Raw genomic sequence first — 25307 nt, 5'->3', positions numbered from 1 at the left:
CACACATGCATACATACATACACACACATATATACACACTACACACATACATTATATATTATATATGTGTGTATACTTTATATGTACATACAAATTTAATATTACCAGGAAGACAAGACATAAAGAAGAAATAAAAATTTTAATTTTTCAATGTTTGCAACACATCACCCTACCCTCTGGGGCTTCATACAGGGTAGATACATAGGAGCTGGAAGCTTAGAAGAAGCTGGTTGATCAAGTTTTGCCATCCACAGAGATTCACTAACCAAACATGCTGTCTTTCTAGTTCCTATATGGCTTGGGGCTGAGTTGGGTAATTAAATAGATTAGCTGAAAAGATATATGACCTAACCCCCTCCACACCCATAGAATTGATGCTGGGGTCTTAGGAAATAAAGGTGGAGATTGAAGAAGTGGATGGAGGTGTGAGAACAAAAAAAAAAAAATTAAAGCAACATATTTCATGATTAATGTAATAGTGAACATGTCGCCTAAGATACAAGTTTTGCATTAAGCCAGCCTTACTCCTTATTAACACAGGGAATTGCAGGTTGCTTTCTGCTGCCCCATGTTTCATTTAATTTTCAAACTAAATATTTAACCTCGTAGCTGCCTCTGGACTCTACTTTTATCCTTCTCTTTCATAAAGGAAACGATTTTACATTAAGCAAAAGTTTATAATTCTGGAGTTGGTACAGTTTCAACCAGAAATAAACAGAAGGCAGAACATAAGTTAGTAGGTGACCCATAAAGACACCACAAAATCTAGCATAGAAGGAGGCCACTTTGTTCTTTGTGAAGGGTAATACTTGGTATTCTTTACTAGGGAATGTGCAAGCCTTTAAGAATAGTCTACAGTACTAACTCTAGGCAGGAACATCATATTACTGAAATTTGGTCAATAAAACCTTAATCACTAGCCACAAATGAGCCATAAAAAAGTAGGACCAAATTCTTCAGTTAAATGTAGAAGCAATTTTAAATGGCTCTATTTGGGAAGTAGGCATTTTTGTGAACCGGGCTTTGACAGGCAGGAATGGTACTGTCTTTGGGTAAAATATTATCTGATAGACTGGAGTCAGAGGCCTGATAGGAGTCCCCTCTAATGCTACAGGGGTGGGAGTCATCACTGATAATCAGTCATGGATTCTGAAGACCAGGTAAGGGTCTCATTCAAGGAAAGTGCAGAGCTCACAAGGTGTCTGCACGGTAGCCTCAACTGGGCAGATATAACCCAAACACAGAGGAGCCTCAGACATAAGAGCCAGCCACACGTGAGGAGTGCCCCAGAACACACTCTGATGTCATGAACATTTGGAAGAAAGAGTCTGGCTCAGGCGTGGAATGATCTGGAACACACATGGCTGAGTGGCAAATGGAGACAGATGACAAATGTCAGATGTACATGAAAATAAAAGTCACATTATTTTTAAAATGTCTGCAACATCCATGTTATCACTTTGAATGATTATTTTAGTGAAACTTGTTCCAAAAATTTGTGAGCATATTTGATTTTATCCATTTTAACTTCCACTAGCTGTTTTTTTTTAGGGGTTTTGTTGTTGTTGTTTTGGCCTGTCCTCTCAGATTTTGTCTTTATCTTTGGTATCATTTTCTGTCTCTACTTTATCTTATTTAGCCACTCATGTTAAATATAAAGCACTCAAGGAAAAGTACCATACATATTACTTACTTACTTAGATATAGACTTACGGTAATACCTTATTGAGGCATTCAACTGAATTTTTCTGTTTCTAATGAATAACAAATATTAATAAAAGACTTTACTACTTTACCCATTTTCACACTCTGCTAAAAGAAATTTCATTAACCTTGTTTTTTGTTTGTTTGTTTGTTTGTTTTTTGTTTTTGTTTTTTAAAGAGGAAACTGAGATCCTAGGTGGTCCTGCAGCCCTGATAGAGTAGACCAACAACCCACCTTTTTATAATTTGAGATGATCAAATGTGGTTTGAAACATGCGTGATCAAGAAAGAATATAAACCATAGTACAGTCAGTACTAATGTCATTGGCTACCAATCAGACCTTTGGGTAAAGTGTCTGTTGATTTAAGAGCATTGTAGAACCCAGCTTCCAACTACTTCCCGTTTATTATAAAAGGTTCTTTTCAAAGAGTCCAGAAAAATATAATGGGTAACTGACTCTTTTTAGAGTTTTGAAAGATGTTGGGCATGGCTTAAAGCATTTTGTAGCTTTAAGTTTCCAAATTTAACTAGTTATGAAGCTAGCAATTGCATAAACATAAATATACAAACACACATGCATATATTCCTATAGAGATAAGTAATTCAATTTAATGAAAATAAACATTAGGATTCAGATTAGTTATCTGATGTATATTAAGTAAAGTTATCTAACAACCATGTACATATAAAATAATTTTTTTCAAAAATACATAATATATATATTAATTTTGGATGCAACCAATATAAAAGGTATCATTTTGATATCAATATCACAATATAATACTTATGCCAACTTTTAAAGGCCTCACAGTCTTCCAAATTTCAGTGTCTTTAAAACATCCTAAATCTCTAAAGTCCCATGTATGGAATCTGATAAGGTTCAAAAATAAGTTAAGTGTTCCTTAATCCATAAGGGAAGAATGAGAGCACAGTCAGAAAAATCAAAGCAAAACTAAATTCAATCTCACAGCTCAGTGTTTGGCATCTGGAATTCATTCACAATCTACTGTCCTTCACAGAGCTTAGACAACTCTCCTACTCAGCCTCTCCCATTTGCAACACACATAGCTCCTCTCACAAGCTCAGGCCAGCTCCATCCTATAATACTTGGTAGTCATCCTATGGTCCTTGTTATCTCCAATATGCTGGAGTCTCCACAGGCTGCACCTTCATCAATGGCCTCCTGGTTTTTCTTTCAAGACTCTGATTTTGCTGCATGACTCCAAGCCTCAGCCTTTCTTCATGACCACTAGGTTGCTGGGTTTCCACTGCAACTGAGGCTACACCTCTCACAGTGCCAAGCCTCACCTATTCTCCATGGCCTCTTCATGCTTTCAGAACCAGTATCTTCTGGGAGATTCCTATACATTTCCAACTTTGGCTGCTAGACCGAGATGCAGCCTTGGCCCTCTCTGGACCACAACTTCCGGGTGCTGACCACTTCAGTAACGTTAGTCTCTTCTTAATCATAGCTTATTCCTCAGCCTGAGATAACAAGCATCAACTGTTCAGTAGAGCAAAGAGTTCACATAGGTGATGTTAGTCTATTATTTCAGTTGATTCTTCAGCACAAGCTAATCAGAAATCATGTATTCTTAATATAAAATATCACATGAATATCCCTGATAGAATCTTTGAAGGGCTATGAAACATTCTCCTGAAAATTCCCAAGCCATGCCTCCATCGTCTGTATTTCTCTCAACATTCCTGTCTTCTAAGCTCTCACTGAGAATCCCATTAAGCCATACGAACTCAGTGTTTTGTTTTCGGTTTTGTTAAGCTACAAGCTCTAAGCTCCTTTCATCACCATCCCAGTATACACAAGTCATCAGGATTGTCACACCAACACCTCACTCCTGGTACTAATTCCTGCCTTAGGGTTTCTGTTGTTGTAATAAGCACCATGAGCAAAAAACAACTTGAGGAGAAATGTTATTATTTCATCTTATAACTTACAGTCTGTCATAAAGGGAAGTCAAGGCAGGAACTCAAAGTAGGAACCTGGAGGGAGGCAGAAAGTGAAAAAAGGATCAACAGTGCTTACTGTATTGCTCCCCATGACTTGTTTAGTTTGCTTTTTTGGTACATCTGTGATTTTCCTGCCAACGGGTGGCACTGGGCCCAAAATGCCCCATGTATTAGCCTATAGGCCACTCTGATGGAGACTTTTTTTTTTTTCAGTTGAGATTCTCTCTTCCCAGATGACTCCAGTTTGTGTCAAGTTGACAAAAAACTAGTACAATCTCTCTCTCTCTCTCTCTCTCTCTCTCTCTCTCTCTTCTATGTATCTCTATCTATCTAATCTTGATATATCTATATCGATATATATCATCTTTATTCAAACTATTTAAAACAACAGGAAACTTTTATTTTTAGTTGTGTTCCCTCTTCCTAGACAACTCCAGCTTGTGTCAGGTCAACAAAAACTAACTGGCACAATATGTAATAATCTTTGTTCAAAATATTTAAAGTATATTATTATTGCGGACTAGTTCAGAGTAAATATTTGCCAAATGGTTCATCAATTTATTTTGAATGCAACCATTATAAAAGAATAGAGCAAAAAAGAAAACCCAGGTTGTATTCTCCTGGCACGCAAAAGTTTTTCAATAGAAAAGAGGTTTGCTTCTGGTTAATCAACTATGAAAGAGATTCTTAAGAAACGATTCTTAAGTTCCACCATCTTGCATCTGTTGAGCTCGGCCCTAGTGGAGCTGGTTACGAAACACCTGATGTTGCTTAGGCCAGAAGCAAATAGCTCATGGCAGCTGAGCGCTCATTAGTCAGCACCGATGTGTACTTGAGATGTGTTGAAGAGCAGAGGGAGCTCAAGTGATTACATCTCCAGGTGCAGAATCTCTTTAACTCTAATTCTAGAGCTGCTTGGAACACAGTTTCAGCTTAGGCCAAGCGGTGAGCCTCATGTCTAGGCATCTATCTCCTCCAGGGAATCCTCATTATCGTGGCTGCTATTTTTGCTCAGCACCCCATGCCTACCCACCATGTGATATCACTTTTATCTCCCAACTTTAAAGACTGCAAGGTGAGAGCCAGAGGATGCACAAGTTCCCAACAAACCCTTCAAGGGTGAGAGATTCTCTCTAAATGAGCAATCAGGTAATAAAAATGTCAAGAAAAATTAATGACTTTCCCTTCAAGAGCAGACACAAGCATTCATAGGGAAATTCCACTTGGCTGAGAGATTCCAGGTTTACACTGATATTCTTTTAGTTTAACCCCAGAAAGGTAAATCTATCATGTACCTCCAGAGTAAAAACCCTATAAATATAAGAATACTTGTTCAACCTGAATACAGAAACTATGCTTTATGTCATAGGACTGAATTAAACTAGGTACCGAACATTCCCATATCCATGGGAAAGATAATGAAGCATAATTGTACAGATTACTGTGTGTGGAATAGCTGGAAAGCTCAAAGGTTTCTGGTGGAAATATAAAATGGTACCCCACTACTAAAATTTGTTTATTTCCAGTAGGAAGATGCTTACCTGATGACTAGTCCACTCTATGTGCATCCAGGAAAAGATTTTCATTAGAATAATAGCAACTTTATTCATAATAGAAAATATGAAGAAAAGATTAGTCAACTATGTTACATCAGATAAAGTCATAAATAAATAATGCTATTAGGGCCACAATAGACCACATATGTGATAGAGATCCCATAAGAGTGTATTGTTTAGTGATGCTGAGGCCATCTTCACTTATCTATGTATATACTATGTTGTTCAAGTAACAAAATTACCTAATGATACAATCTCTGTTGCCAAGTAATTACGTTTTATTATTCATCAATAAGCGGAATAATCTCCTGCTACTTTAAAAATGCAGTTGAGAAAAAAAATACTAGTACAAAAGCCAGAAGTATGATTTTATGTACATAAAGGGCAAGAATGGGTCACGCTCTTACCATGTCATACAATTAGAATCTCAGTACCTACAAATGTGGGAAGGTATTACTGTCTGCTGAGGGAGTGAACAAATATTCTACAGTTGGTGCAAATATTCTACAAATGGGTTAGGCTACCATAGGGTATAATTTTTGTAAAATTTTTATCGAAATGGATAACAAAGATTTTTCTTTTATTATATGCAAATTGTATCTTAGTAAAATAAGTATAGAAAATTTAAAGCTTCATTAGTTATAATAAGGGAATAAGCTTTAAAGGTGAAGTTGTGTAAATAGCTACTGAAGACAATATGAAGAAAGAGCAGAAGTGGGGAGCCCACATTTAATGTATAGCTATTATATGTTTTATTTTTGATTGACAGGGAGAGAGTTGCTGAATTATTTCTAGGAATACAGGGATAGGCAGAAACAAAGACTGTTAATGGTGGTGTACAGTTTAGGCCCCTGTATTAGTTAGAGAGGATATGAATATAGCTCTATTTTACCACCTTAAGGGCCATATGATTTCGATACATAGGGAGAGTGAGCCTTTGACAAGACTATGCCCTTAGAAGGTACTCATGAGAATGACAACTGTCCGGGGTTAGCCTGGAACAAGGTTGACTGTAGCCAGTGGACTAGAATTCATTCCAGAAGGCATGTGAGACATTGGTTGATGCCATTCCCCTTGTCCACCCTTGCCACAGGCTTTCCTTTTTATTTCAGGCTGTTTATTTACTTGTTCTTTTGTTGTTGTGGTGGTGTAATTACTTTGTGTCCTGCCACCTTATAAGATATAGGGATTGAACTCAAATCCTCAGTTCTACAGGGACACACTCCCATCCATTCAGTAATCGTGCTGCTGGTCCAAAGGCTAAGCTTATACATCAGGAAAAGACAAGATGAGACAGAGACACTGGGTTTAAAACTTACTGCAGCCTTAGCTGTTGTTAAAATTAGTAGCACAGTTTTTGTACATGGGTGTGCGTATTTGGGTTGTTTTATTCGTTTCACCCATCAGTTTCACTCTTATAACCTAGAAAGATTTAGAAGTGAAATATCAGCTTCTAGGCTTTCAAAATAATTGAGGAGAGATTGCAAGAATTCTGTAAAATTTGATCAATGAGCTGCCCAGGGCTTGAATCTCCATGGCAGCCAGAAGCTAACACCACCCAGAGGTGGCCTTCTTGCTAGGAAGTCTGGTGTTCTCTAAGCCATGTAGAATGCAAACGGAACGGTCCATATCATCATAGCTGGTTAATGGCAAGGTGCTATGGTAGATGCGGAAACCATATAAAAACCTGTTCCTATGAAAAGACTAGTTTTCCAGCAAGAAGGATTGTGTATCTGTGAGGACAGCTTTTTCCTAGGGCAAATGGCAGAGAATTTGCTCAAATATGAGCACTTGGGTTAATCCAACACATGACGGTTCAATGTGGCCTCAGCCTGAAGGTTTGAGTGGTGACCTCTAGGGTGCTAAATGCAAAATAAACCTCAGGTGTGCTAGGCAGCCTCTCTACCAACTAAGCTGTGTTCTCAGGCCAGAATCTATTTCTTTCTAAAGTATTTGCTAAAAACTTTAGCCAAAATCTCCACAGACATTTTGATTTTTTTACAGCAGGAATAATTTTGGTGGGATGGGGGTTAGAAAAGACAAGGATGAGAAATTGTAAGAGGTAAAACAGACACAAAGAAAAAGGCTTTAAGAAGAGCTTGCCTGGGGACAAAAGGCGATTATAAACAAATAGTCAGAGGTATTGTAGGAGGAACAAATAAAACCAGCTACTCAACGGGAATAAGGGGATGATAAAATCACAGCCCTGGAGAATAATTTATGGCCGTGTGCTGTAGTTGGTTTGGTCACAGGCTCATCAGCCTAATCGGCCCTACGTGGGCCTTCCTTGAAGTCACAGAGCTGGTTAATGAGTCCAAGTCCACAGTCAGTATGTGTTACATCATACCGCACTGTCTTTCAAGACATACACGAACAGAATTCAATTCCAACACCAGTGACGCGCAGCTCAGTAATGAAATAAATGCGGGGATACGTGTGCTCCCAGCTTAAGTGCTACAACACCCAGAGCCACAAAATGTGACAGAGGATTTAAAAAACCATTTTGAAAAGTTGCTTTCTCTATTGATGAGATAGATTTTTTATTCGATTAAACTTGGAATGTATGGATTTTTACTAAAGCAGAACATATGAGACTAGAATATATGATAATTTCTAATGTAATGTGGTCAACCATGTGCATTATATTCCATGTAAGGCTGAAGTGTATAAAACATCATTCTTTAAAAAAAAGAAAAAAGAAAAGAAAAGAAAAAGAAAAAGAAAAGTTGCTTTCTCAATCCCTGCCATTTCCCATAGACCAGCTCACTGTTTCTCACTGACACTATACCTGGGATACACATCCTTATAGGAAGGCTTCAACTTTCTCTGTTTTTAGAAACATGAATACCCTTGAGCAAGTTTGATAGAGTAAAAGTCCCTAAATCTCTGGAGGACCTTGAGGGCTTTTTCGGACATTCTAGCCAGGGAGCGCAGCTACTGGTTCTACCCTGGACTGAAGATTGATCTTCCTTTATTCAGGAAAGGTGCCCTCTTTTGACAGAGCATGCAGCTTTGGGAAGGATGCACATGGAGCTGTGAGGGAAGAAAGGGACACATGCCTAGCTGGAATCGCACTCAGAAGACAAAAAGATAAAATAGACATCTGGGGTAGATGGAGGGAGGCACTGGGTGGGGAAGGGGGTAGGGGTGGTAACAGGGATCGGGATCGACTGTGGGGAGAGCCAGGTGGAAGTAGTGGGGGGGGGCAGGAGAGAGAAAGACATCAGTGGGGAGGGGCATCTCTGGGGTAGGGGAGGCTTCCAGTAGCCTATAGCGGTGACCCTAGCTGAAACTTCTAGCAGCAGTAGATTAAGGAGCTTGAAGTTACCACCTCCTGTAACCAGGGCATTCTTCCAGTGGAGGGAGGGGACACCAATGCACCCATAAAAATCTTTGACCCATAGTTTCTCTTGCCTATAAGAAATGTAGGGATAAAAATGGAACAGAGGTTGAGGGAATGGCAAAATAATGACTTGGGTCAACTTGAGACCCACTGCATGGGAGAAAGCCAACCCCTCCACTTATTCATACTCTGCTATGCTTGCAGATAGGAAGGAGCCCAGCATAACTGTCTTCTGAGAGGCTTCATGCAGGTTGATGGAAACAGATACAGAGACCCACAGCCAAAAAATAGGCCGATAGGAAATAATATGACTTTTGTGGAATAAAACAATGAAGACAAAAGACATGAATTTGACTGATATTTTTAAGGTACAAAGCAAGGACATACAGCCTGGTCGCAGATGCAGACCCCTCCATCCTCTCCTCCTAGTCCCACTCACACGCTGAGGGGAGGTCCCCAACCCCAAGAGGGCTTGGCTTTCTTCATGGAGTTGTCTCCAGTGAGTGCACCCTAGAACTCTAAGAGAAAAGCTTGAGCAATCCATTACCAGGCAGAATTTTTTTCTATCCCTGAAGTTGTGAAGCCAGACAACTTCCATGCTCCCAAATACAATTATGAGATGGGTTTGTGGATAGGACTTTCTCAAAGGCAGAAAGATGGGAGAGAAAGAGAGATGGTGGCCAGCAAATCCCAAAGGGAACATAACCAGTTCCTTAGCCAGCTCCATATGCCTCCCTCCTTCCAGGCCCCCCTGGAGCGGTAATGTCCCCTCCCTCCCAGTCTTTGCACAGAGGACTGCTGCTATTTCTCTTTGTGCAAGCCTTGTCCTCTAAAATGAAATGTCACACTCAGTGCTGCTCTGTAAGTGACGTGATGAGCTAAACGCGCCTCTTTGAAAGCTTTCTCACTTTCATAATTCACTAACTTGGGACTCATCTTCGGAGACCTGACCGACATGCTCTAGGGCCTGAGCTCTCTACGAGGCAGCAGCCACTGTCTCCTCTGCCGAGCCTTTCGGCCCTTCAGTGTGTCCTCGTGGAGTGTCATCTCTGGTCAATTAGTTCACAATGAAGTAGGTGTTTGGGGATGACTTGTGGGGGTGGGAGGTTGGGTTCTCTTCTTGGGGAAGTGCATTTCAATTATCAACCTCTAGTCACAAGGTCTCCCCCCATCTTCCTATCACCAGGGCTTGAAATCCAGGGACCTGCAAGATTAGTCTTTTTCCTAAGATGACTCAGAGTATTGCACATAGAAATTGGTGACCCAAAGGTGGCCCTCTATTGCCTTTCTCCTACCCAGCAATGCATTTGCATTTCTGCTCACCCAAGACTTTGGCCCCACTCTCAAGAGAAGATATTTTTGCTCACTTAAGATAAATCTTTTCTCTATATATCCTTAGAATCTTCTATTATGTCTACTTAAGACTTATTCTTTCATCATTCCCACTCCCGTAAAGCTTTTAACATGTAGTAGTTCAACAATTTTTCTATGTAGAAGGCATGTTCACTACACACACACACACACACACACACACACACACACACTTTTTTTGGTGGATGGGACAGGCTTTCATTATTTAGCTCAGCCCAGTTTCAAACTGGAGACCCGCTTGCCTCCGCCTCGCAAACTCTGGGAGTACACGTGTATGCCACTGCACTCAAAAAAAAAAAAAAAAAAAAAGGTAAACATTTTTTTAAAAGTGCAATTTCCATTTTATTTTTCCCACATGTATTTTCTTCCATCCTTCCTTATGAAACCAGATCTTTACGTAGACTCTGGTGGAAGTTGAGAGACAGCACAAACAGCATCAAGGTGTGGGCATTAAGTCCTTCTGGGCTTCAGGAATTCAGTTCCTGAGCACCTTTCTACGAATGCTACAGCTGACACAATGCAGCTGGACACAGATCATGGGAAGCACACACACACAAGCATCCGAGATACATGTCAGACAAGTGATTCACCAGTGCAACTAGATCTGCAGAAAACATATATTTTCCTCTATCTTGACCAAATTTCATTGTTCGCCTTCTAAGCTCTCTGTCCCTAATTCTGCCCTAATGCGTTATTCTAGATTCTCAGCACACGGCTGCCCGTGTACTCATGGACATTTCTCTGACTGAAACCACTGAGGAATCCCTTGTTGCTTGAGCACACGGCTTAGTCCTCCCCTTTCTCTCAGCCTGTTCCCATTTCTTCTCCCTGGGTGGGCTTTCCTTACCCTTCCTTGGATGCTAGCTTTTCATGCATTCTGTTCTCAGGCCATCTTTTTTCCCCTCTAGACAACTTTCCAGACCGAGCTTATCATCTCTCACAGTCTTCGCTTCCCACTTGGCCGTGGACGGTTTCCCAGATCGGTGTCTGCAGTGCCCAGCGTTTTGATCAATCTGCATTCACACCTCTCATCCGATGGGCCCTTCTCCAGTGACTTCACAGACATCTAAACTTGGCACTGAAAAAAACAAACCATCAAACAAACAAGTAACCCAGCATCTTCCGTTCCTGCCCATCCCACATACTTTTACTTCTCGAGCCAAGTGGAACCCTGACAGCTTCCTGTGATTCTGGGACCTCAAATTGGCCATTACCTCAAATTCCAAACCTATCTGGCCTGTATTCCCACTGGTAATTCCTTGCTTAGGAGTTACTATCTTTATAGTATGGAGGTAATCTAGCCCACTAAAAAAAAACAAAACAAACACACACTTCAAATTCCCTCCCCGTTAATCCCCTCCCACCCTGATTCTGGAGGGGAATTTCTAAAATGCAGTCTGACTGGTAAATGGAGCTACCCGCAGGTAACATTTGAAGCCCTGTTAAAATGGGTTTCACCTCACTTCCAAACCCACTCTCCTCCTTTTTCTCCCCCTTTATTTTCCTTCCCCATATTTACCTTTTCTCAAACCATCTTGAGATATCCCCCGCAAGCTAGCCCTGCTTTTTTTTTTTTTTTTGCCCTTGTACTAATTCTTTCCCTTGCCTTATACACATGGCTGCTCTTTCCATCTCTCTCCCATCTAAGCTGTAACCAGGCCCGCGCCTGGCTCTACCCTGCTTTAGAGTTAGAAGGTATCAGATCTAGGTTGCTATGGCAACAAACTTCACCTTCCTTTCCTTATCTACACTGCTTTGTGGGATGCAGGCACTTATCCTCATCCACATACCAGCATTATACTCTCACAATCCTCTCACACTCACTATACTTTCTGTAGCTTACTAAGGATCCCCTACATATCTCACTCCTTGGCTAGGGTGGGACCTCCTAGATGTGGGGATATAACTGATTTGCCTCTCTGTCAAAGCTCAGATGAAGACAATGCTGAGGACATCACTCTGTGAATGAAGCAAAATCCTGTGTACGTATTCATACGGGTCCTGACAGCGGAGAGGTTTGGCCAAGGGAATAGAGGGGCCTTGAAACCCACCTCTGCTTTAAAAGGCTTAACCAGCTTCATGATCACAGGAAATGAAAAACAATAAGAATAAAGTGTTAAAAAAAGTATTGCTCTTATTTTCTAAAGAAGACACTTAATATCTAAGCACCATGTCCTTCATTATATAGCAGTGGCTAAATATTATCTGATAAAATTAACAAGCAGGCAACTTAATGATTTGGAATATCCATTCTACTTTAAACTAACCAGCAAAAACAACCCTTTCTTAGTGGATGAAATACCGCTCTCCTATTATGCTGTTATGTAAAGCAGGAATCATCATCTCTATTCTTTCTTACAGTTAGAATTATATTTATGTTAAGAGATTGTTTTTTTAAATATATTTTATTAATTTATTCATATTACATCTCAATTGTTATCCCATCCCTTGTATCCTCCCATTCCTCCCTCCCTCCCATTTTCCCCTTACTCCCCTCCCCTATGACTGTGACTGAAGGGGACCTCCTCCCCTGTATATGTTTGTAGGGTATCAAGTAAGAGATTGTTCTTAAGGGGCTATGATCAGGATGTAAAGTTAATGTATTAAAAATAAATTTAAATGAAAAATAGAGATTGTTCTTAGCATATCTGAATTAATCATTTGCTCCAAATGTTTTTAGAATACTTCCTATTTGACAATCAAGTCTTTTTATTTATTTATTTGTTTGTTTGTTTGTTTATTTATTTATTTATTTTGGTACATGTTGCATATTTTCATACATATGTGTGAAGGAAATGTATTCATTTCTTACTTCACTTTTCTCAGAATCCCTCCTTAAGAAGCCCATGACATGCTGAAGTTAACTGTTCTCTGATGATCACAGAGCACGTTATTACAGATAGGCGGCTGAGTGATTAGCGTTTAAAGGCATGTATGTCTGTGGTAGGGAGAATGTCTCCTCAGAACTCAGGGTTTCCATGTGGACAAGGTGATCCCATTTCAGTCAAGAGAGTTTAACATCTAAAACCTCAACCAAAGTGATCTAAATAAAATTTTCCAAGAGAAAAATTAAGATGACTATTGCTTCATAAACTCAAGAGCTTTATCGAATATGTAGTGATCTGTAAAGAATTTCTTCATAGAAGGGAACAGACATGGTAGATGTGATTGAGATTTAGTTGAGGACAGATGGTAAATCATAGTTTTGAAGGTCCTGTGGCTACAGAGATGGCTCCATAGTTATAAGAACATGGACGTTTCTTGAGGACCACTTGAGTTCAGTTCCCAGCATCTGTCTCAGTCAGCTTACAATTGTCTCCAACTCCAGCTCTGGAGATACCTACCCTTCTGTGCTCTGCACTCATGTACCTACACTAGTGTGCATATACCTACGCATAGACACATACTCATTAAAATTTTTTCATATAATATATTTTGATTATATTTTTTCCTTTGCTAATGCCTCCCAGATTCTTCTCAGCTCACTACCCACCAAACTTCATGTTTTTTCTCTTTTTCTCTTAAAAAAAAAAACCAAAATCAAAACAAAACAAACCAGGAAAAACAGCAATACCCACCCTGCAAAAATAAATAAATAAATAAAAGCAAAAAGAAAAACAAATAATAAAAAAGAAAATTAGTAAAAAAGAACCCCAAAACAAAACAAAGTATTAGTTGCAAATAGCCTCTTAGTCAGGGGTTGGATTTGTGTGTCAACTTCTTTTCTCAACGCTAAGATTCTGCCTGGTTTGAAGCTCTCTTAAGTCTTGAGCATGCAGACACAGTCTGTATGAGTCTATCTGTGCATCAGCCATCTCGGAATGATACTGTTTCCTGGGAGGTATCCACCACTTCTGGCTCCTACTCTTTTCCTGCCTCCACTTCTACATAGATTCCTGACCATTGACAAGAAGGATTTGGTAATGACATCTCATTTAAGGCTGAGTGCTCCAAAGTCTCTCACTGTCTACACAATGTCCAGTTGTAAGAAGAAGCTTCCTTGATGAAGGTTGAGCGACATGCTGCTCTGTGGGTACATCAGTGATATTTTTTCCTCTTATTCTGATTTGGGTGTTAGTGACAGTTGCAAAATTATGGTTTGATATCTGACTTTGAGAAAATAAAAAAGATGTGTCATTAATGTGTTATGAAAATCATAATTCTTGTCAAATGAAGTGCCATTCCTTTCAAGAATGCACATAAAATATATTAATGAATGTGTTTTTTTCCTTTTCCTCCTATGCTTTAGTGACAAAAATCTTTACTAGGATTTGTGGTTATATATTTTGAAAACCATAATCTCCCTTGGGTTGTAAATATATAGTTTCTGATAGGTTATAAATTATAGCAAACTAAAGAAAATTTACATGTTCCAAATTAGAGAGTAGAAAAGAGCTAAAGACAACAAGAATTATGAAACTAAAAATTTATGAGCCCAGTTTAACAACACAGAGGCAAGCCTGAAAATTCTGTATTTTTGAGCTCTTGAGGTAATATTGAAACAGCCGGTTTTGTAAAACAAACAAACAAACAAACAAACAAAAAACAAAACCCCTCAAAACCAAACCAAACCAAAACAAAAACCCTGACAAGAATGCAGCCCTTTACCAGGAATTAATTTTATACTGGAGATAGACACTGTACTGGAGGAGCGGAGAGTGCTACATCCAAGGCCACAGGAAGCAGGACGAAGAGAGAACTACTGGGCCTGGCTTGGACTTCTGAAACTCAAAGCCCACTCAAGGTGACACACTTTCCCCAAAGCCACAGGAATCCCAACAAAGCCACTCTTCCTATAGGCCCTACCTTTCAAATAATGCCATTCCCTTGTGACCAAGCATTTAAATCTATGAGCCTATGGGGACTGTTCCTATTCAAACTACCACAGGTACTAAATAGTTTTGTAGCTAGTGACAAGAATTGTCACTTTCCTCTTTCAATGGTAAACACGTCTATGGTAGGTAATTTTGTTGGCCCCAATACCTAGTTCACCCCACTCACAGTTGTCAGATGGCAGTGGGGAAACATAGTGGGGGAAATTTTTAATGTAATTTATCACTCCATAGTTAAGAAAATATTTCTAGACATGCTAAATTACTTTGCAAGAGCACACACAAGAGACACTCTGGAAAGGTTTGGAAATAAAAAACTCTCATAAGACAACATACAGTGATTTTTCTCAATTAAAAAATACCTTTGCAATCATTCATTTACCAATGCCATTTACTACCATATTGTTTTAAATGCATTATTAAATTTTCATCAGAATTCTGAGGATTTTACAATATAATAGACACAAGTTGTAGTTGTAGCACATTAGGCCCTCTTCTTTTTGTAAAAAGGCACCTGAATTTTCATTGTAATATCAATTTTATCTGATTTTCATGAGGTTTAATCAAGTCTGTGGCTTGAGGACCAGGATGTGCCCAAAACCAAGATAGTTAAAGAAGAGATTGTGGATTGTTCATGGAAAATGGGGAATTAGGGAAAACAGGGAACCCAGACCAGCAGTGAGCTCTTTTTTGTTGGAACCAATGGAGAAGAGCCACTTTCTCTGCCACAGTCCTATTACTTAGTCATTACTCGCTATTGGTACTGAGATTAGGTGGGAGCTGAGAACCTGGTACCTGAGAATAAATGTATTACAGAAGACAAATGAGTGGTTTACAGTGTCACAACTGGAGTATCTGGACCTAGCTGTGCTACTTATAGGACTGTTTTTATGGTTACCTACTAATATTTTTGATAAATTGACTATTGGCTTGAGTCATTCTGATTGGGTGTTTGTTATTTAGAGATAAAAGTGTTCTTGGGTACAACATTTGATTGAGCAATTTTGTAGCCACACTATAATCATGTGACAGTAAGACTAATGCTTTATTTCTTTTTTAGGTTAGGATTTACTATTAAAGACGTATGTTACTCAAGTAGTTATGTTCATCATTCACACAAACATGAATATCAGTAGAATTTATCTGCTGCCCATTAGGTTATGTGTGAAACTACTTTGTTACTGCTGTTACTCTAGGCCAGTGTCTCTCAGCCTTCCTGATGTTGTGACCTTTTAATACAGTTCCTCATGTTGTAGTGACTGCCCCCAACCATGATATTATTTTCATTGCTAATTTTGCTACTGTTACAAATCTTGATGTAAGTACCAGTGTTTTCTGATTTGTATTAGGTGACCCCGTGAAAGGGTCTCTACCCACAGGTAGAGAAACACTGCTCTTAGCCCTTTAAATCTTATTAAGTGAAAATCCATGCCTCACAGGACTCCAGATTGCTAAGACCTAATTAAGAACAAAGTCAGAGGGCCCTCCCCACTACCTTCAAAATACACAGCAGAGCTGCAGTGACCACCTACAGTAGCGCTCAAAGTGAGAAACAGCCATTTACTTTAATGTAACAGAGTAGGAAGCTCAGATATAAATACACACGCAGTTCACTGATCTTCATGAAAGTGCCAAGAAGAGAGAAGAAGGAGGTATTTTAATGAACTCTGTTGGGAAACTGGCTACTTAACACACAAGGATCAAATGGGTTCTTAGGTGACACTCTGAACAAATATGAACTCAAAATAGATTAAAGATTTAAACAGATTGACAGTGATTTGGGTATTGTTTTTAAATATCCCTCCCCCCCCAACCTCAGGCAAGAAAAGCAAAACAAAGCAAGCACGATTATGTGGGGCAGCAGAGGTTGTTTTTTTTTTTTCTTCACAACACAGAAAGAACTGACTCAGAAAAAAGATGAAAAATTGTTAAAAAGGGCAGTAGTTCTGAACAAGCATTTCCAACAAGAAGATAGGAGTGAGACATAGATACATGAGGAATGGTGTAGCATCACCGATAATCAGAGACACTCAGAATAAAACCACAATGACATTCTTCCACATACCTGCTTATTATTGTAAAGACGAAAGAAAGCGCCAGCGAAGATACAGAAAAATAGGAACCCTGGCATGCTGTTGGTTGAGATGTAGATTAGCTGAGCTATTACAGAGAGGTGTATGGAGGAAGGTAATTCAAAGAACCAAGAATAAAAGTACCAAGTGTTGCACTTCTGGGTATGCATCCCAATAAACAAAATCCAAATGTCAAGGGGATGTCTATGTTCCACATTTATTGTGACAATATTCATATTTCCATGTCTGAGACCAACCTAAGGTTTCTTCAGGGATGAATAGATGGAGAAAATGACCTACATAGGCATGTGCCTCTCACAGGGGTATGCTATGCCTTAAATAGAAAAGGAGATCCTGATGTTTGCAACAACTTGAATGGATTTGGAGCACACCATGTTAACTGAAATAAGCTAGGAATAGAAAGATAAACACTGTATGGCTCCTTACTTGTGGATCTCAAAAATCCAAATTCATAGACACAGGAAGCAGAATGATTATGTTGCTAGACCCTAACAGGTAATATATGGGGCTGGAAAACTGTAGGTCAAAGGTATATGTTTTCATTTGATTGGATGAATACACTCTGGAATTATATAGCATGATTAATATATTTTAATGTTGGGAAATAATTTTAAAACAAATTGGTAAAGATATTTGATCCTTTATCCCTATCCTAATACCAGGATCCCTTTATATATAGAAGTCTGCAGATCTCAAGTCTCACATAAAATGACACAATATCCACATATGAACAACACACCTTTCCACATACTTTTAATCACCTCTAGGCTACAATCATACTTAATAAAATACAAGATCATAGAAATTAGTATTATACTATATTTTGAAAAAAACTAATATCAAGAAAGAATATATATTTCTGTAAATTCATCTTTAGTCACTTGCTGTAATTGTTGTCTCAGATACTTACTGCCTTTGCCTAGCAGAGGCCTAGTCCTGGAAGCTTCTAGCCTCTGTACAATCTAATCTAGGCCTAAAGTGTTTTCAGCCTCGGAGACTTACTGCTGAATAATCTCACCCTTTCTAGTTCTTTCTGGACTCTGGCTGGTTGGTTCAACTCAGCTGTTCTCGATCAAACTCTTCTCCAAGCTGACTGATTCAAATTGGCTTCTCTCAGCATCTGACTGAATTGCTCTACTTGGCTTTGAACTAACTCCAGCAATCTGTTCTAATCTTCTGGCTCCTCGGTCTCTGGGTTGTTTTGTCTGCATTTAGCTTATTTTCTTTTCAATTTGTCTCTGTAAAATTCTCCTGGTAAAATTGCCTCTTCTCACTCTGCCTTGCTTTCTCTCTCTTCTCTCTCCTCTCTTCTTTACCTCTTTCTGTCTGTTACCTCTCTACCTCTCTTTCTTCTTTGTTCGTGTGTAAGTTGGGGATATCCTACTCTGTCAAATCTTTCTCTGACTTATTTGTTTTCTGCTCAATTAGATGTCATTTTCAAGCTTAGCTGCTTGAAGGCTTCCTTGAAAACCTGCACTGCAATAGTCCTGCAGTTGTGCGAATAACTGAGGTTTCTACGTGTGAAGTGAGCAACAGGTGTTTAGCATGGAAGGAATGGATTCACTGGATAAAGTCATGGGCCTGGGCAGAGCAACATGGTACACAATTTCATCACATTGCTCAGAATAGGATGCAATTTAGGACATATGAGTTGTTTATCTGGGAATCTTCCAGTGGGTAGTTTTTGACTCCCAGCAACTGAAACTGCAGGAACCAACTCTCTCTCTCTCTCTCTTTCTCTCTCTCTCTCTCTCTCTCTCTCTCTCTCTCTCTCTCTCTCTGTGTGTGTGTGTGTGTGTGTGTGTGTGAGAGAGAGAGAGAGAGAGAGAGAGAGAGAGAGAGGGAGAGAGAGGCTACATAAGAATTTGGAATGGCATCAGATTCAAGATCAAGAGGCATTATAAAAGTTAAATTAAATATACCAGTATACATGAAAATTATTTGGGAAATGAAAATATACAAATTTAAGATAAGCATTTTTACCACTATCAAAGTGAGTACTTTGTCTTTAAGTCTGCAAACATATGATTGTTTAGCTTTATTTTAACATAGAAGTGACATGATCTGATTTGCATTAAGAAATTGATCTCAGCACACTATTGGATGCACACTAAGAACAAGACAATGCTCAATTTAATAAGGCATTTTGGTTGTTGAGATGACAGAGCCACCTTGGAATGGTCAATCTCAGCAGTCTACCTGAGCAGGACCTGGGAAATTACTGAGCCATACCACTGGGGACCTGTGATGATGCTTCCTAAGAGGATGAACTACAGGAGAAGACTTGACTGAGCAGGAGCAGTAGCATCCTACAGGCTGGGGCCTAGAAGGAATAAGTGGGAGATAAGAAGAAATCTTACTGGTACAGGCAGTATTGCTCCTCTTTTCTGCCACCTGTCAGACTCCCCCACTCCCACCCCCATGCCATGATGGGCTGAAACTCAGGAACTGTATTCCTAAATCTTTTCTTCTTTAAGTTGTCCATGGGGAATATTTTGTTAAAGTAAAAAACAAAGACAAAAACAAACCTCAGTTCTATAGGCAGAAAGAGGGAGTCTAATTAAGCTCAATGCCATATAATGCCTATAGGTACCTATTTATACTCTGTCATCTAAAGTGTCTTCTCTACCAGGAGATGGGAAACTTGCAAACTACTATTTCCTTACCTGCTTGTTCGTAGACAGGATCTACCAATGGAAAGGGGGATGGAGCAGTGGAGGCTGAAGGAAGTAGATGCCATGTTCGTGCCTCTGGGGTCAATTTGCTTGAAATGGGACTGTGGGTAACTGACAGAAAGACTATCAATTGTCACAGGGACAAATGTAAACAGAGTCTTTTTGGGTCAGAGGGTGTGCATGGGAGGGGGTGGGGAGTGGTGGGGTGACGCAAGTATAAATGTCATTTAAAGCTACAGAGAAGAGTATTATTTGAACTTGGATGCTGTGATAAAGAGAAGGCAGAAACTAGTGACCAACGAAGTTGGAGGGCCAACATTAACACTGTTTGGATGGACAAAATAAAATGATTGAAAATTGACAGCTAGACATAGCAATGGAAGTTATTGATGACACTGATGGACAAAAAGCCACTTCTATAGAGTGGTGAGTAAAATTCTTAGAATTTGTTTACTAATCTACCAATTCCTTAAAAATTATTGAGCATATTTGTGCCAGATACTGGGAAGCTGAAGTAAGTAAGAAAGATGCTGTTCCTGACCCATAGGGATGGAGAACTTTACTATAATAACGGGTCATGGTTTCATGTAGGACATACTTCTACATAAGTAGCACGTACAGCACACTTCAGGAGTGGAAGGAAGCAACAGCATAGCTAAGGGCACAGTGAGGCCACAGGATATGTGAAAACAAGCACCATATCTTTGAGCTAGGACTTGTTAAATGGTATTTATCTTATAACTTGAGGACTCTGGTATCTAAGAAAAAAGATTATTGGCTTTCTTCTTGTTTTTCTTTGGGGAAATACTTGACATGGTGCCATAACTTGATTTTAATCTGATTTTATCTCTGCAGTGCTTAAATGGTTTAATTGCCGGTTTGATCAGACACCTAGAATGAGTTGTTGATAAAAAAAAAAAAAGACACATTGAATTCTCACAGGCAGAATTGTATCCCATGGATTCTCTCTTTTGAATACAAGTGATTATTTCTGGCTGTCAAGAGACTAACATTTTGCAAAACAGCATTTTGTTCATTTAAATCTTGCTTGATAGAAACCACAGAAAGTGATATCTGAAACCCTACCACTTTCTTGGATAAGTTTTAGTGTGAAAGTCCTGGGCATATGAAAATAACTGAAACCGATACAAGATTTAAGTTCATCCTAAGTTACAACTCATTTCATTATCTCCTTCCATGTTAGTTTTCTGTAATTCTGAATTGCAAATCACTAAATGATAATAAAACATCAGTAGACAATGAAGTTACTTGAGAGGCCTCTTAAGGAGTACAGAGACATTGTACAAATCTAATGAACTTATGTTTTCTATGTTTTCTACTTGAAAGCTATTTCCCCCCTCTCTCTGTTGTTTTCTTTAAGAGCGGGTCTTGTTACGTAGCTCAGGCTAGTCTTGACCTTACAGCACTCTGAGATCAGCCATTGAACTTTTGGAATTTTGGGGTTTGCTACCAGACTTCTCTAGAAACAATCCATTAATACAGTGTATGAGCCTGTGGGAGAATGCTGTTGGTCTGTGAGAAAGTCTCAGTGGACAAAACTCGTGTATTTTGTTAATTCAGCTGATGAGGTCATTCAACATGGCCACTGGCACAATCCACCTCAGGTAGCTAAACTCAGCTTAGTACCACACTGAGATAATGGTTTTCACGGCAAATGTGGGCATTCCAGCAGACAGACGGATTCACCGGAAACTCACTCAAAATGGAGGAAGTAAATAAGGAGCCGGGATATTGTTCCAAAGAAATTAATTCAATGTTTTGAAACCTATACTTTGACTATACGTAGCTAAAGCGATTAACTCCACTATGGAATACATCTAAAATAAAATTAAAGCTGCGAATGGTGATAACAACAACAACAAAAAAAGGGAGTTGGTACAATCAGAAAATCCTGACGAACTTGATGGCCGAGTTTCAGCCCACAGGATTGAAATAACCACAGGGCCCCACACAGTGTTGGCCACTTGCTCTTTTCTTTCAGTAACTGAAACCACAGAATTAGTCATTGGAATCAAAACTTTGTAATCTTGTTTGCTAATTTGTATTTTGATTTTTACTGACTTTTTTTTTTTTAACTGATTTCCCCCCCTCATCTTTGCTCTTACAGGAGAAACAAACCAAGGAGAATCTGGCAGGATTTGGGCTCATTTCTGCTTCTACATGCAATTCTAATCTAAACGGCTTCTTAGCTAATGAGACAGAGCATTATTCCACCTGTCAAGATCAGATTCTGAGAAACAAATTCCAGAAATATCTCCCCACCGTTCACCTTGTGCATCTGTGTGACTATGAATTCACTTGAGGTGGGGCATCCTGACAGGAGGAGGAGAGAGGGTGGAGGGTCGAGTGCGAGGATGGTGGGGGGGAGGTGGGGGTGTGGGGGTCATTCCGTGCTCATTGGTTGGGCTTAATTGAGGAGATCTGAAAAATAAAAAATAAAGATTTGAGGGTTTTATGCTACAGCCGTGCGGCAGGGCGGCTGTCAGTGGGTGCACTTGACTGCTTAGAAATGAGCATATTTTCTCTTTTGGTAGTGAGTGCTGTGAGAACAGTCTCCAACACATATTCCTCAGAATCAAGCAGTCCATACAAAGTGAGGTGCAGAGAAGCAAAGCCGAGGCTCAGCTACCCTTCCGCCCTGCTGGAAATGGTGATGCACGGCATGTGCCAATGGCCGTACAAGGTGAATTTGTCACCTTAAAAATCAGCTTGACACCTGGAGAGGAAAATCTTACTGAATGAGGAGTGCCAGGTGGTGAGAAAGAGGATTTGAATGCAGGTGTTTATCCCCTCCCCTTGCTCCCTCTACCTGCCCCCCCCGACCCCGCCCCTCCCCGCCAACCTCTGCCAGCCATTCTCTCTTTTACTGTAATGGATCTTCTCAGCTTCCTGCCATCTGAGCTGATCATAGCCATGTCCGCTGAGGAGATGCTTGAACCAGTCATCCTTGTGTGATCCCCAAGGCCCGACCAGTGAGATGAGGGGAGAAATGCTGTACATATACTCTGTGATAGTCCTATAAAACGGAAGCTCACATCCCCCACCTGTCTCTTCCTCCCCAGGGGAAGAGAAAGCCCCTCTTCTGCCACTAAGACTGAAACCACTAGGAAACATCTCAGCCTGGTAGGCCTCAAATGCTCTTTTTACATTACTATGAGTGAACATTTAAATCTTATGCTGTTGACGCTCCAGGGTTTGAAGAGTTTTCTTCTTGATGACTCAGCTTTACCGAAAGTACTGTAACAAAGTTCATGTTTGCTAGAGAGCCATGAGGTTAGCCTGATTAGAAAGACCGACTGCCAGAGTTTAATCTTCAGGGTGATTGAGTTTACCCCGATGTTTACCTTAAGACAACATGGTATACAAGCATAACATCCCATCAGTACAAGAGCCGAAGCTAGAATATTCTAGTCATTATCATCCCTACTATTTAAGTAATAGCACAGGCTTTGTGGTATAAACATATCCAAATAAACAGACGGGGGAAGAAGTGGACTTCGCTTTGCAAGGCTCAGGCCTAGCCCTTACTGCACATTGAGAAAAGGTTGGTAATGGAGAGCTCTTGAGACCAACTCTTTATCATTTTGTGCCTGTCTCTCCTGTCTCCTGTCTCCTGTCTCCTGTCTCCTGTCTCCTGTCTCCTGTCTCCTGTCTCCTGTGAGTAGCATTCTGGTGCTATATTGCTTTCTTGTCTCTGGTACATCCTCCTGTGCTGTCCTATTCAGAGTGCTCAGGACAAGCTGGTCTTAGATATTCCATCATGGCTTCCAGATGAACATATCACAGCACTACCCTCTTCTAATGGCAGTCACCTGCTCTCACTGTCGCTTGCCTGAAATTATGTTTGTACATCATCTTTATCCCAATAGCTTAAAGTTGACATTTCCTTCATTTCCTCTTTCTTTTCTTCTTTAACTTTCAGATTTCAGCCACTGCTCTCTCTCTGTAGGCCCACCAGCTTAGTCCCAAAATGCAATATATGATGCCTTGGACAGAATCCATATTTTCTTAATTGGTCTAATTAATTCTTGGCCATACATGAATTATATGTTTTTCTATGATATCAAGATTAAATGAATTGTTCTAAAAACTTATTTTAGCATGTTCATTACTGCCCCGCCCCCCCCTCTCTCTCTCTCTCACACACACACACACACACACACACACACACACACACACACACACACTATCAAAGATCAAGACAGTATTTCAACTCCCAAGCCAGATAGTCCCTTAGAAATATCCTCTAAGTGTAAATACCCAGATGAATTCCATGAGAAATAAATTCAAAGAACAATCATAAGCATTATAAAAAAAATTAAGGCATTTAAGAAGGTACAAAATATGGTCCAATGAAAATCAAGAGAAAGAACTTAAACATACAAGTGATGCCAAAAAACACAGGGACGAGGCTGTTTGAAATGATAGAGACAATTTATATATGTATCATATACCTATACCACACACACACACACACACGCACGCACGCGCGCACACACACACACACACACACACACACACACACACACACACACGCACTCCGTTTTTGTCTATAGCTCAAATCTATCTTTCTTCTTAGACCTTTCACAGTACAACCTCAATGAAATGTGGTCCAGGGTGATAATTCATAACCGAGTTTGGTGCCTTATAGACCTGACTTCAAACTCTAGCTGTACTATTAATATACATGCTCAGCATACGGTCATTTAAAATCTCCATTTAATGGGAGGATACAAGGGATGGGATAACAATTGAGATGTAATATGAATATATTAATAAAATATATTAAAATAAAATAAAATAAAATCTCCATTTACAGTTTTTCAAGTGATATTAATACCTCTTGCATGTAAAGTGGAATGCTATGTGTAAAATATGCACAGCAGACCCCCAGTATATGTATTTATGATTATTACCCAGCCCACACTCTCTCTGTTCGCATCCTGGCATTTTATCCCTCAGTCGCTGGGCAGTGTTCTTTCTGAGCCGCTTACAAATCACTTACTTTAAAATTCCCAGTTGAAGCTGTACTTCCCCTCAGTCTTCTCTGAATTCCTATTGTTTCCGTAATTGCTTGGTATGCTTTCTTTTGTTGCCTTCAGCTACAGTAGAATCGAAACGTTTGATGCACAGAAATTTGTCTTGCATTTCTGTTGCGTTTTCTCCAACATCTGGGTAGTTTTAGTTGTATGTCACTCATCACCCGCTAAAAGAGATGGAATTTTAAATATTATAAAATAGCCTTCAAATGTCCTATTTTGAGGAACATTCTGGAGCACGTGTCCTCAAGTAGCCCTGTCATGTTTCCGTCCTCATTCTAACTCTTCCTTACATGATTTCCCACATGACAGGACAAGACCTGCCGGTGACTCATGTGGGGAAACAGCTAGAACAAGAACAGAGGCTTCGTGTTAAAAGGTCAAGAGGGCAAAAAGAAGAAGAAAAGGTGTGAGACGGAGAAAGAAGCAGACGTAAGGAAAAGGACAGTAAGATGTCTGCAGCAAATACCTGTCCCTGTGTTGAATCATTGAGTTCAGTGGCAGGTTCCAGTAAAAAGGCTGAACTATAGATGCTGTAGTATATTAATAAACCTCTAGAAGTATTCTTATTAAGTCTTTGATAATTTCCTACAATGAATTTTGTAGGCTCAATTTTCTTAACCAATATATTTTATTAACAACTTAGTGACCGAGCACACGTCGCTTATAACCCGACTAACCAAAACAATAGGAAATGAGGATTA

General features: G+C 39.7%; 1 long non-coding RNA gene across 1 annotated transcript; it reads right to left on the bottom strand.

Annotated features, from left to right (window-relative positions):
- Window positions 1-1754: 1754 nt before the first annotated feature.
- Window positions 1755-24749, bottom strand: LOC311593569. Its single transcript, XR_014777762.1, has 4 exons — window positions 24570-24749; window positions 10791-11021; window positions 3662-3706; window positions 1755-3190 (listed from the first exon to the last, which is right to left on the bottom strand). It is a non-coding gene; the product is annotated as an uncharacterized lncRNA (long non-coding RNA).
- Window positions 24750-25307: the final 558 nt, after the last annotated feature.

The sequence above is a fragment of the Acomys minous genome, assembly GCF_964271855.1.
Source record: "Acomys minous genome assembly, chromosome: 3".
Lineage (NCBI taxonomy): Eukaryota > Metazoa > Chordata > Mammalia > Rodentia > Muridae > Acomys > Acomys minous.
Note: the sequence above shows the minus strand (reverse complement) of the source record. Positions and strands in the feature narration are given on the sequence as shown.